General features: G+C 35.4%; 1 protein-coding gene across 1 annotated transcript in view; it reads right to left on the bottom strand.

The window, feature by feature from the left end:
* Nucleotides 1–1,276: 1,276 nt before the first annotated feature.
* The window catches only part of POT1 (protection of telomeres 1), an 89,922-nt gene continuing 82,593 nt past the window's right edge, over nt 1,277–8,605 (bottom strand). Inside the window, exon 19 of the mRNA XM_045564381.1 lies at nt 1,277–1,545. The gene's annotated coding sequence lies outside the window, so the exon portion shown is untranslated. The remainder of the gene's footprint in view (nt 1,546–8,605) is intronic.

The following is an 8,605-nucleotide window of genomic DNA, read 5'->3' as shown; positions in this document are numbered from 1 at the left end:
GAAAGCCAGCTGTACTTCTCATGATAATTTTGCAAATTAATTAACATTATATAAAAAGCTATGAGATGTGATTATCGAAATAGAAGTTGTTTCTTTGTTTCATAGGGATTTGATTTTAAAATGCTGTTAAATCAGTTGTGAGACAACCATAAAACATTATGATAAAGAGTTAAAAATGTTTGTGCCTTTAGATTGCCTTACAAGTGTTAAATTCTTACTCTAATGAAACTTAAACTGGAAATGTAAATGATACATTATGGGTATGGTACATGCAAGAAAGAAAGTAAGGGTCTTCAATCAGGAAATAGCACTCATTATTGGCTTCAGCTCAAAAGATTGGTGAATAAATGAAATTTATATGTTTTAGATTAAAATATTTAAGGTGTAGATTAACTTTTTGAGGATTTCTCACTTTCATTGCTTTTCAATTATGTAACCAGCTACCAGGTGCTAATCAAGTTAGGTAAGAGAATTCTTATTGTAACTATTTATTTAGACATCTATATGTTAATCATTCTATGGCTCCTTTCCTACTGCGTATTATACTTGAATTTCAAACTTTTCCTTTGTCTCCAAATTCTTCTTTAATAATCATCAAAGCATAAATATCCCCTGAACTATAACAGCCTAGAAGAAAACACTTGGAAAACAATTATCTTAGAAGTATCCATTAACAAATCAGCTTTTAATCCTGACTCTTATTGTATTTATTGCTATTTTTACATGGAATTCTTTTCTTCGTCAAATCTACACATTCACCCAACTCTGTGGTCCTATACAAAGCATAGGATTATTCCTCCAGTTTATACATTTAGAAATTTTTTTTTTTAAATCTTCACCAATTTAAAAGAAGTGTTACTATTTCCCAGAATTGTTTGTGAGGAGAAAAATATACACATATATAACTATTTTAAGTGCTTAATAACTCAACAAATATTTACTATCTGTCATACACAAGACAGTGAGGTATGTTTGTGTGTGTGTGTATGTGTGTGTGTGTGTGTGTGTGTGTGTGTGTGTGTATAAAAAGAGTTCTTATATAAGGAAGCTTGATATGCCTATTGTCCTAGATGTGGAGAATATTTCTCTTGGTGATTTTAAACCAGGAGGCAAGAAACAGACTATGTAAAAAGTAAAGTGAAATCCAATAGTACAGCTAAAACAATTTCCAAATGAAAGCATTTTCCCTGAAAAGTATGAAAGCAAATGAGTTGGTTTTAAAGAGATGAGTAAGAAAAATGAGTTGGTTTTAAAGAGATGAGTAAGAGATGAGTAAGAAATTCTCAGGATTTAGGTAAATATTGTTTTAATCTATCATTAATACCCTGAAAACTCTTATGGTTTTCTACTAAAATCTGTACATTGAAATAATGCCCGACATATTTTCCCGCTGTGTGTCTTCAACAATGCATGGCTGCTAATGACAGCATTTGCTCAGGAGCTTTCCCTGCAGGAGATATAAAGCCTTTGGGGTGGAGAATTTTCTATAACAGTAGAGCTGCCATAGCTGATCTGTCAGGGTGAGTCAGACAGGCATTCTGCCCCCTGAGGATGACAAGAAAACAAATAAAAATCAAAGAAAATGCAAACATTTTCATCAAAGGCATTAGGCAAATTAGTAAATGCCCTACAGCATTCAAAGCAAGGGAAGATACAAATAGTGCTTCGTTCACTAAAATCTTTTGATTCCAATATTCCAAACAGATAAATTAAAACATCTATTATGTCCTCTGATAGTTCAGCTGCACAAATATGTGATCTTGAAACCTGGCCAACATTACAATGATTTCACGCACTGCTCGTACACATTTTTTATTTTTTTCTACACGTATTTGTCAAGTTTCCACTACTCCAAGGCACAATGCTAGACACCAAGGAATGCAATGGTGAGCAGAAACCACCAAGGACTCTGCCTTGAGGAGCCTACAGTTTAACGAGATGAGGAAACAGGCGTAGTAATTAAGTGTTTACACAAGCAAATATGAAATTGCATTGGAGGCAGATTTGATGAAGGAGAGCTATGTGATGCTTAGAATCTATGATTGGAGTATTTTATCTACTCCAGAAGGTTGAACATGACTTCTGTAAAGAAGTTCTGAAGGATTCTTAGATGTTAACGACTCAGCAGGGAGAGGGAAAATTATCCAGGCAGAGGAAGCACCCATGTCCAAGACATGGTGGCAGGAGAGGGTATGATCAGTTGAGAGGCTGAAATAATCAGCAAAGCATCGATATCCCCTGAACTATAACAACCTGGAAGAAAACAGCTAGAAAATAATTATTAATATCTCAGAAGTACTCACTAAAGAATCAGCCTTTAATCCTGACTATTATTCTAACTCTGTGGGTTAATTGTGGTGCATTATGGCTAACACAGAGTGTGCCAAGGCACTGTGGCATGAGTGGGGCTAACAGGAGATGGGGGAGCCAGATCCTGAAAGGCCTCAGAGGCATGGTAAAGGGTTCTGTCTCTATCCTGGGAAGTATCTAAAGTCAACGAAGTATTTACAAGGTGTGTTCCTGCATGTGTGTGTCTGCTGGTGGGGGTGTCATGCTGTTTGAGAGGCATGACACGATTAGATTTGCTTTTATACTTTATTTAATCACCTTTTAATTTTACCGACAGACAGCTGTCCTTGTTAACAGTGTCTTCATATGGTAAGAGTAACTGGGGTTGAAAATAAAGTGGTTTTACATCTAGATTGTGCAAAGTACAAATTATGCAAAAAAACACAATCACAACTTTTGCCTGTGTTTATATGTAACATAATGCAACCAAATAGCTTTTAAAATGTACCATTTATATTCAGAAATAGGATTTGCTGTTCTTAACATGAAAAGAATCAAGAAAAACTCATTTTCATTAAAACCAATTAAATATTTGAATAATCACCTTTAAGCGTATACATTACATTGTTGTTCTTGTGCAATATAATGAACAATGTATTCTAAAACCACCAGTATTAGAATGGTTACATGCAAAGATGAATAGTGTCTTTTTTATTTTCAGGAACTTAGGATATAGTAAATGCACAAGAGATTGGAAATACAGAAATTCTGAATATATTCTGAGTATAATAGCCTGAATAAAGCACTGAGTAATAATGTACAGAATGACAATAATAACAATAACTTGCTGTTATGAGCAACTTTAGCAATAAAGAGAACTCAGCTCGTAGCATATTATCTTTTCAAGTCAATCTAGTAATATAGCAATATACCTGTAGAATTTTGGACAAAATTATACGTGTCATAGAATTCCAGTTTTTAATTGATTGAGTGCCTGTTATGTGCTAAGTGCTTTCAACATGTCCATGTTGTTTGTGAGCGAGTTGTTTGCAGGAGGAGCTCCTCACAGAGCTTAAGCCCAGGCCTGTTGAAGCCTGACTGTGGGTAGTAGAACCCGCTTCATTTCTCCTCCAGGCAAACACACTCTGGAAGGTGCTAATTTTGTTTTGCACCAGTTATTTGCACCTAGTGAGGAGGCAGGCATATAGCCAGAGTCTCCAGAACAGCCTGGCTGGTACCAAGAGGATATATTAAAAAAAACAAAAAACAAAACAAACCTTTGAACATGGTAAAGGAAACATCTACCAGCTGATGTCCTTATTCCGTTTAGGTGGTATCATCCCAAACTGCATAATTCCACTGGAATGCTGGGGGCATTTGAGAAGCAATCCCTGCCTCTGAAACCTCACTGTGTTCAATCTCCTGTTTTATGTATCTGTTCTCTGTTTTTCCTGCCTCTGTAAATTTCCTAGCCATTGCCATTAAAACCTTATATCTTTCTGTTGATTGCATTCCCGTCGCATTGTGACAGCACAGAAAGTATTACACTCACTTGAGTAATGAAGAAACTGAAGCTCTAAGCATTACAGTCACTCATCCAAATTAACAAGCAATCGTGTGGACGTTCTGATAAACACAACGGTGCCCTTTGCCATGCAACCTTTGGAAAAGGGCAGCGAGGCTGCCCACACAGTTGCAGGGTGAAGGAAAACAATCAGTTCCACAAATGTGTAACTGTGACACTATGTGGAGAAAACTTAGGTTGTTTCTTTTCATGTTACACATGAAAATTGTAAGATATTATGAACATGTTTATTTTACCATCAAACTGTAAGCTCTATGAATATAGGAAATCTGTCTGTTTCATTCACCTATGTAAGGCCAGCATCATGCAAAGAGCCACTTGCTAAATGTTTAAATTTTTAAATGACTTTTGATTTGAACTATTTCATTAATTAAAGTGAAAAGATGTAGTTTGGTTATTTGGGGAATATATTATTAGTGATGTTTCTGTGAGGGCGTTTTGAATGAGATTGACATTTAACTCAGTAAACTCTGATAAAGTAGATTAGCAGCTATAATGTGGGTGGGCCTCATCCAATGAGGTGAAGGCTGAATAGAGCCAACAGTTTTCCCTCTCAATGATGTCACTGTAGATATGCAGAAGACCCTGTTTTCCCCTTTTACAGCATTCACTTTTGGAAGGAGTGGCCCTCAGGACAATTGGTTCTGTAGATCTTGTTTTGCCCCTCAATCTCATGCATTTGTTGTTTCCCCCATTTCCGCCTTATAGAAAGATTGACTTCTGCAGACCTATGGTTTCATTCTAGCTCCAGTGAAGTCCTGAGAGTCCAGAACCTCAAACACAACCGCCTACCTAAAACAGGGTGAAATCCTATGTCTCTCCTTCTCTGCTCTGCTCTTCATGATTCTCTAACTTTAGTTCTCAATCTTTAGTGCTTGTCTATGTCCATTGTATACTCCAGACTTTCTATATTTAGCTGACCTCTCAGCACGTGATTCATCTTTTTTTTTCTCTTTTGGATGCAAAGAATCATCATTTCTATGAGCCAAAAATGAGACACAAAACTATACGTGTAGAATGACTTTTACTTCCTCCCCAGCACACGCACGCACACACACACACACACACACACACACACACACACACACACACACACACAGAGGCATGCATACTTACACTTCCAAGGGGCTGGCTGTTAATGTTAAGATAGAGGAAACCATTGGAGTAGGACAGCAGGGGAACTGGGATTCAAAGGGCCACTATCCTAGTGAATCAGCAGAGGTTAGCTGAGGTAGAGAGATGTCAAAGATGTAACTCAGGTAAGAGCAACTACTCTACTAATCAGCTTCCATCTGGGAGATGTCAGAAGAATGTCACCGAAGGAGATTTTTTTTTCTGCCTGTTCTTCTGTGTAACAGAGACAGGTTCAATTAGGATGACACCATTTAGCCTAAACTAACCTCTATTCCTTCCTATCTCTGTCACCAACTAACTTCCTGGTAATTCTCTCTCATTCACTGAAACCTTCAGTATCTGACTCATGGATTACATCTCTGTCTCAATTTTCATTTTAAAATTCAAAAAATGTAGAATCCTCATCTGGCACTACACTTACTGCCTCCTTGGCTTTCTGTCTCCAGTGGTCTTCCCCTCCATCAACTTCAGTGGCTCTGAATGCCACATCGGGTGCTTTATCATCACCTGACATTTCTCTATCTCTGAAATCTCAACTTGAAAGTTTGCTCTTTGTGTACAAATTCTCATTCTTCCAGCTCTCTCATTCTGGTACTTCCATTAAACATTAATTCTTATTTAATAGTGATCTCAGTTCTCTTGAATCCACATCTCTGAACTTCTTTTGATATTCACAACCTTTATAACTCAATTTGGATCCAATAATCCTTCTCTTACATTCCAAGTCCTGCAATTCTACCTCTTAAATATTTCAGGAATCTGCACTCTTCTCTCTATACCCATGATCAACACCCCAGTTTAAGCCAACATCACCCCTCACATAGATTGCTCAACAGTGTCCACACTGGTTTTCCCAACTCACCCTCCAACCCATTTTCTACACTGTGGCCAGAATGATCTTTTTATTACAACAATCTGACCATGCCATTCCCCATTTTAAAGCACCTTAATGACTTGTCATGGTCTCTGGAATAAACTGCAAATTTCTAATTACCACTCTAGGTGCTGTAAATTATCTTCCTGATTTTAAATCAGCATATTTTCTGAAGGGTTTCCTTCTACTTTTTTTTTTTTTGCCTCAATGTAATGAAAGGTGACTTCTAGAGGCACAAGAAATGGTTTTATATCAAATCTCTTGTGACTTGCCTCATGATGTATTGTAGGTCCCATTAGTTTCTCTACATTTCTAATAGATTCTCTGTCTTCCACAAAGCATTAGATTTATAGAAATACACTATATGCTACAGACTTGTTTCCTTAAAATCTCAGTGTCAAATTTGCTCAGGCCATAAATGTGTGAGTTGACAGAGGACATTGATATTCCCCACAAAAGTCTCCTTTTCCTATGAAAATGAAAGTGTCAGATTATGATAATTGTCTCTACATCAGATTCCCATAAAAGACAGACAAATTGAGGGAAGATAAAAGTTAGCAAGAAGTATATGAGAATAAAAGATAAAATAGCAAGCTGTTAAACTCTCCAAGGCTTTCCTAACTGCTGTCATTTTGATAACATGGTTCTTACAGACCATTAGGCCATATCCAGCTTTTTCTGGCTGAGAAGTCTGAGGTTCCTTCTGCTCTTACAGTTGAGTGATGTGTCTGCATGAAGGAGAGAACAGCCTTGTGTTTTCATAACCACGGGGAAGTTGGTAAGATCTATATATATCAGTAGTTTCAAACATGGATGATCATCACAACTAGGGGGGTGTGTTATATAAATTCCTGAATCCCATTCCTAATATTCTGGGATTTAGTAGGTCTATTTTTGTTCATTTGGGTTTTTTTTCTTATGTTTTATTAAAATAAAATTTTACATATAGTGAAGTATACAAATCTCTTTCTTTTCCCCTTTTAGGCTAGTCAACTATTAGCATGCCATTTTAAGTCTTATGTTTTGGTGGGTTTTTTTGTTCGTTTCTTTGGCTTTAAGCTAAACCTCTTTGTGGATTTTTTTAATAATTTATACAGAATTACCATATGCATCTTTAAGTTATTACAGTCTACTTAAAGAGTATTTTTCCCACTCGATATAAAATATTATAGCCTAACAGCATGATTCTATCTATTCCCATTTTCTATGCTATTGTTATAGATTTCCAGTCTACATACATTATGAACACCACAATACAGTCTTACCTGATTTTTTGTGATCAATTGCACACCATGCTAAATATTACTAACAATTGAATACTGTACATTTCAATATTGCTAAGAGAGTAACTTTCTAATATTCTCATCACAAAAACATGTTAAATATTTGAGGTGATGGAAATAGTAGCTAACTTAATTTAATCATTCCATATTGTATTAAAAATCATAATGCCTCTTTGTACCCTATAAATATAAGCAATTATAATTTTTTAATATATAATTTTTAAAAAACCAAAAAATCCTATTGCCTTTTAAAGAAAGGAGAAAAAATACCATATTCTTTTACATGTATATACATATTAATCTTTTCTTCTGCTCTTTTATCCTTCCTGAAGATTTGAGTTCTCCAGTCATCATTTTTCCTCAACCTAAAGAAAATTCTTCAGCATTTCTTGTAGTGTGAGTCTGCTGATGGCAAATTTTCAGCTCTTATTTATTTATTTGAAAAGTTTTTGTTTTGTCTTTCTTCTTGAAAGACTTTCTTTCTGGGAGATAGGATTGTGAGTTGAGAGACTTTTTTTTCAATACTTTAAAGATTCCATTCCATTGTCTTCTGGCCTTCACTGTTTTTGGTGCAAAGTCAATCATCTTTGAATCATTGTTTCCCTGGATGTAATATTCCATCACCCTACCTTACCTCCCACCCACACACCAGGTTGCTTTTAAAAATTTCTTTTTCTTTTGGTTACTAGCAGTTTGATTATGATGTGTACAGTTACAGTTTTATATGTATTACTCCTACTAAAGATTTTTTGAAATTTTTAAAGCTGAAGTTTTTCACCAAATTTGAGAAATTTTGGTTATTATATTTCTAATATATATTCTTTTCCACCTTCTCTCTTTCTGTCAGCTGGAATTCTACGTATATGTACATTAGATATAGGGATATTACCTCACATATCTCTGGATGTCTGCTCCCTGTCTTCAATATTCTTTTCTTCTTTGTTCTTCAAATTGGATAATTTCTATTAATCTGTCTTCAAGTTCAACTGACTGTTTCTTCTGCCATCTCCAATCAACTGTTAAGCCCATAATGTGACATTTTTCTTTCACATATTTTAATTTTCATCTTTAGAATTTGTATTATATTGTTTTATAGTGTGCATTTCTATGTTGAGATTCTCTACATATTCACTTAGACCCCACCACAGAACTATTGAATCAATATGACCATCTTTCTCTTTCAGTTCTCACATATATTTATAATAGTGGTTTTAAAGGTATTGTCTACTAATTCCAACATCTAATTCATCTCTGGTCTGTTTTTATTGACTACTTTTCCTCTTGATCCAGTGTCACAGTTTGATTTTGCATATTTTTAGTGATGTTTGTTATAGGCTAGACATTATGGATGATACTTGGGGGAATGTTGGATTCTGTTATTGTTTTTTGAGCAATATTAACTTTTTCCCCCTAACAAGCAGTTAAATTACTGACCATTCA

The sequence above is a fragment of the Lemur catta genome, chromosome 11 (assembly GCF_020740605.2).
Source record: "Lemur catta isolate mLemCat1 chromosome 11, mLemCat1.pri, whole genome shotgun sequence".
In the NCBI taxonomy this organism is placed as follows: Eukaryota; Metazoa; Chordata; class Mammalia; order Primates; family Lemuridae; genus Lemur; species Lemur catta.
The sequence above is the reverse complement of the archived record's forward strand: the minus strand, read 5'-3'. Positions and strand labels throughout refer to the sequence as shown.